Here is a 12340-nt window from a genome sequence, read left to right on the forward strand (position 1 = left end):
ACATGTACCAAATTTGGTAGCTGTATGTCAAGCGGTCTGGCCTGTAGAGCGCCAACACACACACACACACACACACACACACACACACACACACACACACACACACACACACACACACACACATTGAGCTTTATTATAAGTATATATATATATATATATATATATATATATATATATATATATATATATATATATGTAAGGATATTTTAAACTCTTAATTTTATCCAAATTAATTTCCAAGATTTTATCTTAATTTAACCCATCGTAACTTCATTCTAAAATATTCTCTTATTTCGTGATCCAATTCCACTTTCGGTTTAATTCATTCCTCTGTAAAAATAATGCGCCATCTGTACTACATATCAAGAGAAAGTGATATCTTCGGTTGCCCTTGAAAAGGTGTCAAAGGTCATCACGTGTATTGAATTGGCGCCTGGCCAGAAATCCTATGTAATATAAGACTAGTGATCATTTCTTCGGCCCTTTCTTACTTCTGTGTTTGTGTTGCGCGGCGTCTTCTTGTTAATAATTATGCTTTTCCGAAATGGATATTAAACCGAAATTAAAAATACCAAGTCTCTTCACTGCTGCGAACCTGCATTCTATTTAAACCATATATATATATATATATATATAAAATGCAAAACACATATTTTTATGCAGGTTCGTGGCCTAAGAGAGAAGAAGACACTTCGAATTTTTAAACTTCGCTTTTATTCCATTTCGGAAGGCATAATTTATGCACAAGAAGCGAGGGTGAACTGATGTCCGTTCACAAGCGATACAAAAGTAGAGGAGAGAGAAAAGAGACAGAAATATTTATCCCGATGATTATCTATTGCAAAATTCTTATAGGGATTTCTTTACATGTGCAGTTTTAGGTAAGGAAAAAATAGGTATCTTTTAAAAGAATTCGCTTAGATTGACAGATTTTTTATACCTTCACTCGGAGTGTAGGAACTTGCTGATTTCAGCAATTTTACCGACGTGTGCAGCAGTAATGAAATTAATTAGGATTATTAGATAATTAATTAAGCTTTAATTTAGATTTACAGGTAACATTTCATATATGCATATATAACTTGTTTTTTATTAACGAAATGCATGCATATGTTTTCATCACGAGGAATTATTGGTATATCATCCAGAGAAGAAGATGGGGGGCGCATTCACGCTTCTCACAGATAGAGCAGATGAAGAAAAACCCTGCCCGAACATGAACTCGAACCCAGGATGCCCATATCACGGGGAACACGCGTTACGCCTATGCCAGGACGCCGCCGCGAAATTGTGCAAACGCATTATAAAAACTGTGAAAAATATCGCTTTAAGATATGATGAAGCCATTTTTTTTAAAAATTTAAATGAAAATATTGTTACAGAAAAATAAATGCTTTGAATTTTACAACAGTATAAAAATTTTTTTTTTACCATAGTATGCCTAAATATTTTAAGGAAAAATATCACTATCTTGGGAAACTAGAATAAAAGGCTAACTAAAATTAAATGTTGATTGAAATGAATTAAAAACTAATAAAAAAATTGCATTAATAAAAATATCAATTTTTAAAAAATTCAATATTCGTAATTTCTGAGCAATTTTTAAAAAAATGGCCTGAATTTGGCTTCTAAATTTATTTCTTTAGAGAATATATTGATTTTTATAATTGCATGATTTACATTTTAATGCTGTTTTCGCACGTTCAAGAATTTGATAAAATCTGACAAGATTAATCAGTTTAAGCAATCTTCTTACAAAATCCATGAATCAAAATGCAATTATCATTTTTTAAATTCAAAACTGATATAATAATTTTTTTAGTACGCTCTGCAGTTTTTTATTTTTATAAATGAGCATTCAATACATTTTGCAGATGATGCTTCACAATGCGAAACAATTAAATATTTCATGCTATTTATCAATCGAACCCCAGTAATCATATAAAAATATAGCTTATTTCTTAGGGCATGAATCAGGTAATGAACAGATTATTTGATCATAGAAGGGGTTTATCTTTATATCTCTGTTTCACCGAAAGGAAATGAAAATATATTTCCTAAATTTTTTTGTCTTTAAACTGGCATATGTTCTGTTTCATAAGTTTTTTTGTTAATCAGTTTTGCCCAAAAATGAAAAAAAATAAAAAAAAAATAGTATTTTATAATATTTTTCAAAATATTCATCTTGAACGTAGTTACATACTTTAATCTGTAATCATTACAGAAGAATTAACAATCAGCCAAGTTTGGCAGCTAGCCAATAGCCTCTCTAGTATAGAGTGATTGCAACTTATGTTGGACAAGGCGCAATGATGGATTGTATGGAGCTTGTGAACGTAACCAACAGCAGCGATTAACTGTCTTCGACAGGTGGTCTTGTGTTTACTTTCAGGAGACGTTTATTGGCGATAACATAGAGCATATAGTCATATAATAAATATGATAAATCATCTTATATGAGGAGAGATTAAAAATTGTAGACAGAACGGACAGTCCCCCGATTTATTTACTTTTCTCGAAAAATGACAGAAATACAAATGGATATCTTGGAAGGTTTCAAGTGCATTGTAATTCTGGTAATAATCTGAATTTGTTAGTGTTGCGTTTAGTTTTTTTTAATTATATTAACGTCCCGTTGCAAAGCAACGTTAGGGTTATGTTGGGAAGGACCTCGTAATTTCGAGCCCCTTTCAGACGACAAGAGCGACACCTGAGCTGACAACCTCCTCTACACACCACACCAGCGAGAGGACGTTTGGCCTCACGGATTTAACGTGCAACCTACGACGGTTCTTCGGTGGAAACGGGTCTCGAACCTGAAACCCTACGGCTCATGATCCGAGAACTTGCTACCAGGGCCTTGTTAGTGTTGAATAAATGTTAGTGCTTGCGTAATGTACAAACGTATGAATTTCAAATACAGCTTATTTTGAAAAACTGATTTTAATTAATTAAATATCAATTCTCGAATAGAACTAATCATGTTTCATATTTTTACATATTCCAGATTATGATCATTAATTTGTACGATATGTTTACTTGAATAAAGGCAAAATTTTACGAGTAACATATTCCCTTCAGATAAATGTTATCTTTTATCTTTTTATACCCTTTTAGAGTTTCAAATTCTATTCCAAATATATCACAGCATTTCTATTCATAAAAGTTTTTGAAATCATTATTATCACTATGTTTTTGAAATCATTATTAAAACTTTTATAAAAGATATATTTTACGAATCAAAATATGTATCGTTCATCTTCTATAGATAAATTTTATTTATTTCATTCGGAATTTAATTTGAATCTTAATATTAATCTTGATACTTTTCTTGTTGATTCATTGAAGTAATAAATATTATCAAATCCTTTTTATACAGGATTAAAATTATTTGGTGAGGGTCAGAACATTTTTATCTACTGAAATTTATGTAATGATGTTAAGCAATGCAATATAATTTACGAACTTATTCATTTTTGACTTGTGAATTTTGCAGCAAAACTTTATTTGCATGTTTTAATCTTAGTCGATGAATCATATCACATTTAAATGAAGAGATTTAAACGCTCCAGTATTCCATATTTGATTGTATATCACATTTTATTTTTTCTCAATTAATTTTGTCTCAAATCTTAATCTTTAAAAAAGAAATCTATCTTCTAGCTTTATACGAGCAATTCTTGTACACGCGCACACCCACACCACAATTAAATCTTCTGATTATAATTCGAACTAATATGAATTTATTAGTAAAATTAAAAGCATATTTTAATTTCAAAAGATTTGTTGATAAGAGTGCTTCAGATTCTGAATTGGAAAAGTTAGAAAACCAATCCTGCATCAGGAAAGAAAACGGAGGATTTTTAAATGAGAGCTTAAGAAAATAGTTAATAGAACTATACAGATGGAACTAAAATAGAATAAATTATTTACAGAAAAATATATTATTGATAATGTCCATCTCTAAAAACCAACACAGAAAACTGGAACAAAAGAATCGTTACAGAAACAAGCAGGCAAGAGGCTGATTTCAAAATTCGGGCTGCTTTCTTCACTAGAGTTTCTATTCTCTTTCAGGCTAAATGAATTGCTTCGCTTCTTTCCAATGATATATCGGTCAACGTGGCAACAAAAGAAACAGTGACGCCGATGTGGTTGTGTTGCTTTGAAAACTTTCTTTTATAGAACCGGAGTAAAGGAAAGCAATAAAAAGATATCGAACACGTTTCTTGTAATATGTGTGAGATCGATTATTTAGGACTAAAATAAGACAGGTGCAAGTTATGCTAACGATATATAAAATCAAACCTGTTTTTGTGAGGCAGATAGAGACAGCATAAAAGAAATGGAACAAAAAATATTCAGAAATTTTATTAATAGTTACAATAAATAATTTTTTAAAAGAAATTAAAAAAAAATGTTTTTATGAGGTGAGGAGGTACTGCATAAATCTGTCGAAGATTTAAGAAATAATGAGAAAGTGCTTTCAAAATAAAATAAATAATTAAAATATATAAGAAAACACTGTTTTTGAAAATTTAATTTCTAATTTTTTAATATGGGGAAATTTTCAAATTACATGTCATTCAATACTATTCGTCGTAATCCAAAAACATACATCTTCTTTTAATGAACTGATTTAAAATCACTTTCATGACTTGAAGATATAAGAGTTGACTTACTTTTGGTTATTGATTTTATTTTATTTTGGAATACTGGAATTATTTGATCTGATATGTACCTACATTGTTATACCATGAAGATTGTATTAGTGTACATATGTATACAGATAGAAATGATTACAACGTGTTAATAATGCCAACATCGTTGGAATTTATATGCAGTATAAAAAATCGCAAGAAACAGATTTGATTGTAAATTATTTTTTACATAAATTAAAGTTTGGACTTGTTTGTGTCACTTTTAAATCAGTCAATATAGTATATCGTTTAATTTAAAATAAGAAATTGGAAAAAAAAAACCCTTCGCCCTTTGATGATAAATTTTGTATGTCAGAGAGATACGATGTAAAAATTTGAAAAAAATTATGATAACCATGAACTTTTAAGTTTATCATTCACATCATTTATCATTCCATTCACAGATCGTAATTTAGGCCTAAATCAGAGAACGACCACCTCTGATCCAGCACCCCCAGTGGTATTACTCTCGACATGGAGGACTTTGTGGCCACGACAGATTTATATGTGCGCCAGCCGCCACCTCACACACGGAGAGTCTTGTGTGGTGGCGGCTGGGTTGTGAGTCGGGATTCGAACTCACAACCCAAGGGACGGGAATCCAACGCCCTACCAATCAGGTTATTACTGCCCTTGTCAACTGGTAATAGGACTTGCATCAAAATATGATAGCGATCTACAAAGATGTTGGATATAAACATTAGATAAATTTTGCTTATCTAACTAAAATTTTTTTTCCCCAACGAGATGTACAGATGTTTTATATAGATATATATAAATCAGCCACCACACACGCGGGGAAATCTTCGACCGGCGGGGTTCGAACTCGCAACCTAAGGGATGCGAATCCAATGCTCTACCAACCAGGCTATCCCGGCACCTTTAATCAAGCGACTAACACCTAGGAGCACCTAGATAGCACATAAATGAAACTGATTTAGCTCATGTATATGAAAATTGTTTGTTTTTGCTATATTTGTGGGAAGAAAAGTAGAACTTATGTGTAATTGATTGTAGGAAAGCCAAACTAACGGAAGTGGTCTTCACGAAACTTCCTCGCATGCTCTTTAAAAATGGCACCCAGTTTTGTTGCATAAATTATTGACTGTAAGCAAAGTCATGAACGTCACAAAGACTCAAAGTTTTATTTTCATACATGGGAGTTACAGTTTAACAACGGATTGTAAAACCCTCCGCGTTTTTGCGCATGCGTTAGAATGGGTTTAATTCGTCAAAATAGGAGGTGAAAGGGAAAATGAAAGGAGGAAATTTCCATTTAACAATGAAAACTCGCGGTTTTATGAGAAGTAAACATTACAGATAATTAGTAATGCACAGAAGGAAAAAGATACTAATTCACAGTAAAATATTTCGGAGCAATTTTTTTAATGTAAGGGCCATAAACATTAAATTATGAAGAATAAATGAAAAATTTCTGTTCTTAAAACTTGGTAATTACTTTTTTACAAAATAATAATGATCTTTTTTATATTAAAATGCTTTTTTATATGTTTTCAATTTTTTAAATATTTTAAGATTAACAGCAATAGAGTTATTATTTTAATTTTATTTACTATTTATTCTATTTAAAATTTTTACTTTAATTTAAGGAATTGCTGTAAATATAGAACGTCTTAAAATATTATAAATATTATTTCTTTCTCATTTCCAGATTTTTTACAAATTAGAACATTGCATACCATCAGTGGCGAAATAATAACTTTTTAAATGAGGATAACATGAACTCTGCAGTGGGGAGTAAAGTATTGCCGTGCTCGTTTGGAGGGTAGAATTATGCACTTTGAAGAAATTTAGCTTCTAATGTGTATTCACTAAGGAGAATTTCTGACAAAAGTTAGAAACTGTGAGAAATTTTAACTCTATAATGATGGTTTGGACAATCAGATGCTAATCATTTAACTGATATAAAGCATATTTCATTATTAAAAGTTTAATGAATGGCTCTCACAATCCTTTGCAAGACCTTTTCAGGTGGGGGGGGGGTTCAAGAAAGGATTCATAAAGGAGTGACATTAATTTAATGGAACAAAATTAATTCCACTGACACATTTCTTATATCAATGTGAAATTTTGAGTTAAAATAAAATGTGGTCAGAAATAACACAACACTCACATACACGTGAAAAAAAATTGAACTAAAAAGTATCTAATTGGGGAAATCCAAGGTCAGAGGTGAATACCGGAAATGCGCTCATCGTTCCACGTCTCACCCCTTAATGAGATGGAATCGTTGAAAAGTGGTCTTCTCAGAATCCCTTGACGAACAGTATGTGCTTAGTTGGATAGTAAACAAAATTAATACTTTTATAATAATAGGGGAAAACAACAACAACAAGCATTTTTATCTAGAGTGTGATCTGAAGTGATTGTTTTGACGACTAATCCTTGAGTTGAGTTTAATATAAAAGCGCTAGAAAATCGAATTTGCAATTTGCATGCGTTTCTCCCAACTGAATGGAACCAAAATTTGGTATCAATCACAAGATCATATACCAAATTTCATTTATTCAAACTTTTGCGTTTTCGAGCTACCGCGCTTACATGTAAGAGAAGGCCCAGATAGATTATCATCTCTTTGATAGATCTGATTCAAAACTTGATAGGAATCTACCCTTTAAATGTTAAACGTACGAACTAAATTTTATTTACATAAGTTGTTACGTTTTCGAATGATTGCGTTTGCATGCATGCAAAATTTCAGGCTGACACATGGCCATCTTCTTGTCGGATTTGGTTCTAAATATGATACGGTTCTGGATTACAAATGCCAAATCTGTGTAGCAAATTTCATCCATCTAGATTTTACTTTTTCGGAATAACAGTGTTTACTTATGCTTGGGGAGCTGGATGGATAGTCTTATTCGGAATAGATTTCGTTCAAAATTTGACAAAAGTCAACAAATTTGTAGTAAAGCCCATAAACTAAATTTCACCCGTCTAGTCACAGAATTTTTGAGTTTTCGTGCTCACAGACAGACAGACATAATGTGATTTTTGTGATTGTGATAAAAATGTGATTTTTTTTAATTCAGGGAAGCCTGAAGCATGAAGCGTCGTTAGAATGCCTAGTTCGAATTTTTTTGAGGATTAAAATATTTCCTCTATCCATATTTCGCATATGAAAAAATAAAAACTGTTTCGTTGTGATTTATGGCACTTTACAAGCCCTCTGACAGTTTTCTGTCAGCGATTTAAGCCAAGTGAGCGTCTCTTGTTTTTTCAGTAGCGCCAATTAAGGCCAAAAGTACGACTTAGCTACTCACGCGTCAAAACCTTCGTTACAGGGCTGCCTTCATTCGTGCATTTCATTCACTCAGTCACAAACTGTATTATAGATCTGAATCAGAGAAGAATCAATTCTGAATCTGTACTTCGCAGTAGTATTACTCTTGACATGGAGGACTTTGCAACCACAACAGATTTATACGAGCGCCAATCACCACACCCACGGAGAGTCTTCGGCCGGCGGAATTCGAACTCAGCACCTAAGGGATGAGAGTCCAACACCCTACTAACCAGGCTATCCCAGCCTCAGCGAAAAGCTATATTTCAGATTTGAGTTACGCTTCAAGTGCTTGCAAACTTAGGGGAATAATATATCAAATGAGGTATAATCACAGCTAAAATCATCATTTCGGGATTTATAATATTGGATAAAGGTTTAAAACAAACACATTTTTCCTATTATTTTTATTTTTAGGATTTCGAAGTATATTTACTATATCACGTGTTGAAACGACAGTCTAAGACGCAATTACTTTTATATCTTTAAGGAGATTTAAAGAGTATCTTTCAGTCTCTTTATCATTTTTATATTTAAGAGACTTTTGTGGATTATTCACATGGAGTTACGGATATATTTGTGTACATGTACTAAAATATAAAAAAGTCAAATATCTTTAAAAGAATTTTAAAAATGAAATATTTGTTTGATTAAAAGAAATTTCAGAATATTTCAGGCAAAATATTTCAAAAATTAAAAATTAGTTTTAATTTTTAAAATTATTTTTTTCCATATTACCATATTTCCATTTTCCATATTTAATTTCCATTTTCCATATTATATTTTTTTCATATATAAATTCATTTGGAAGGAAATTGTGCATAATTTTTTAATCCCAATTAAAAGCCAATTTTTTAGAAACGTTTTTATGTGCATTTAATGAATTTTTTAATAAGAATTTTACGCTTTTCTGAAATTAAAGTCGACTTTTAACTATTTAAAAAAATCCGAAACATAAAATGCATACCTGTTTTCTTTTAATATTTAACCAAAATTTTTATTATTAGTGTTATTTAATTTCATCAAAACAAACATTAAAAAATATTTAAATCTAATTAGAACAACATTTTTGAAAGTCATAAAAATGTATTATGTTCTCTAGACTCTTCGAATAGTCATTTTAATGAGCTTTATATTTTAGAATGCTTCTTTATTATATTTCGGTGAAAAAATTTTTAATAAAATTTGATATTTTCATCTATTTTTGCTTATTACTAAACGATTGAGTTTTTATCCTTCAACGAATAATTTTTAAAGCTTTTTATTCCTGTTTAGCAATTTATGTTGCTCTTTTAATGAAATTTTCTATCCTTATGAAGCGTTTTGCATAAATTCCATACCATGGCGATTAAGCATCGAATAATGTATCTTCCGGCAAATAATTCTGGCAGTATATTTTCTTAGTTTGCTTATTTTGCCCCTACATAGTCTCGCTTATGAGACAGAAGTCAAAACCACAATTTTCACGCACCACAATGGCTGTCCACAATTTTCACCAATTTTTCAGCAGTGATGACTTGGATATTGAATATGTATTGTTGATGGAGCCCTTTCTATAAAATAAATGTATTTAATATGCTTTTTATCTATATAAGCCAAGCAATAGAATATCGTTTGTTGAAAATCACTCTCTGAAAACCATAATGCAATATTTATTCGGAATCTATATACTAAAAACTCCCTTAAAGACGTGTTTCTGAGTGACGAAATTGAAGAGAATATTTAAATGGAAGGAAATTACCCTTACACAAGTCAATACAAAACTCATTAAAATTTATATCAGTATCCTTATAATAATTCTTTATTTAAAATGCTTAAGAAGAATTTTCAATTCTTAAATTTTAGGAATATTAACCCTAAAATGAATTTCGCAAAGCATAGATATGAAACATTATTGTATCACATTTTGTGATAGGACGATATCATCATTTAATAGATCTTAACATTGCAAATGTTGTAACAGTTTGCATTTAATTGTATTTGGCTATGTTAATTAAAGACAGGGAAATACATCAGGTGGCTTTGTCTTGAAATACCGCCAAATGGTACCTGGAGCATCAGGATATGTTAGTATTAGTAACAAAGGTATTAATTACAATTGGATCCTTTCCTGTTTGGAGAAACCATAGAACATTGTCATCTCTTTTGCTAGCAAAATATAAAATCTAAGATTTAAAAAAATGTGAAAATTATTTCGTCGCATTTATGTTTTATATATTTTATTAAAGGCTGACATTAAAATTGTTTAATCTCACAATTATTTAAGTTTTATTCTGTAAAATTCTGTTTTAATTTGTATAATGTGAAACAACAACTAGACATTGAATATTTCAAGAGCTTTTTGATCGTCATGTAAGTTACGATTAAAGTTTTATAAGACATTTAATAAATAAATAATTAAAAAATGATTATTAATAAATTGCTAGCATTATCGGATAATTCATTCTCCAAAAAGCAAAGATTACTCGTAGACATTTAAAAACTTTAAAAAAATTTTTGAGTGAAAATTGCAAGGCCAGTTTTGTAATCTAGAACACTTCATTATATAAATTAAAAAAATTACAATAAAAAAATAGACTAATCTTCGCACTTTTTATCTTCTACAAATAACGCTAAATTTCTACAATTCTTACAATTTATTACAAACTTATTTTTGAATGCAATTTTGTAAAGATTAAACTCAAATAAGTTTGTTGCTTCAGCGAATAGAAAAATAACAGTTACTTCGTAACTGGGAAACGGTAAGATTACAAATTATTGAATTCTTAATATAACTTATTTATTTTCTTAAAATATTTTTGGCAACGATTTTATTTTTTGAAATGAATTCTTAAATTTTTTTTAATAGGATTACAAAATGATTGCTGTTTAAAAAGTCCCCTCATTTTAAAATTTCAAATAATTAAAAATAAAGCAACATTTCGTTTTTTCTAGCAATATCTTTTAATAATATTTTTCAAAAATTATTTTACACTTTTTTAAAGTTCCAAAAATAAGCTTTCTCAATGACTTAAATTTCCCTTTTCTATAACTTGTTTTTCTCACTTTAATAAAATTTTCAAAACTAATGATATACTCAATAGGTACCACTATTTTTTATTGTTAAAGAACAAGAATGCAGAACTGCTGACAGAACACGTTATTAGAATTCTACCAGATCGTTAAAAAAGAGTTTAAAAGCAGACGATTAATAATTTATATCTGAAGCAGCTATGGATTTGGTCTATTAATCAAAATGCTAATTAAATCCTATATTTCACTATTTGAAGCTAGTTAATTAATTTCAACTATTTAAAAATAAAAGTTATGTGTCCAATTTTTAAAACATCTAAGAAAGTGTATAGAAAATATCTAACAATGCATAGTTTTCCACTGTGATTTATTATTGCCGTATCTGCAAAATACATGAATAAATTTTTGAAAGAATTTCCTGACCAGATAGAATTTCTTTCCAATGAAATTCAAAAACATTCATAACTTTCCGAGAAGAGAAAAAGTTTTTCGATTTCAGAGGGAAAAATTTGAGAAATACAAAACTTTTATAGAGTTTCCGAAAACAGTTGATATTTTTCATAAATTTGAATCGATCCATAATCTATGTGCTACAGTAAAAGTATTTGATATTTTTGTATTCAAATAATTTTGAAATAAATTTATGTGTGGATGTTTATAAATGACTAGACAGTGATTGAATTTAAAAAATAAAAATATATAATATTGATTTGTATTTAATATTATTTAAATAAATTAAATATATCGATTTATATAGAAAAAAAAGCATGAAGATTCTGCAAGGTTAATTTAAAAGGAGATAATATAAAAAACTGGAAGTCAATAACAATAAGAATCTTTAGAGTTATATATAATTATCCGTCAGAATTGTATTGATGAGTTATATATAGTACTAGTCGGAAATAACAACACTAGTACTTATGCCTAGTATTAGTATTGTTATATTACTGATAGTACTGATAAATACTGCGACCTAATAGGAAATAGCAATAATTATTTTCAATGTTTTCAGATTATTTACTTATATTTTAAATGTGAGTTTATAAGATACCATGGAATACCTGCAATTCTTAAAATATTTTCTTATTAAAATCTTGTGGCAGATAGAAAAAGAAATGATATAATAAATAAAATAAGTATAATATCGTAACGTATGATATTCGGCTACGGTATGAATAAATTTGAGTTTATGAGATACAGTAGAATACCTGTAATTCTTAAAATATTTTCTTATTAAAATCTTGTGGCAGAGGGAAAAAGAAATGATATAATAAATAAAATAAGTATAATATCGTAACGTATGATATTCGGCTACGGTATGAAT

This window comes from Argiope bruennichi, chromosome 5, assembly GCF_947563725.1.
Source record: "Argiope bruennichi chromosome 5, qqArgBrue1.1, whole genome shotgun sequence".
Classification (NCBI taxonomy): domain Eukaryota; kingdom Metazoa; phylum Arthropoda; class Arachnida; order Araneae; family Araneidae; genus Argiope; species Argiope bruennichi.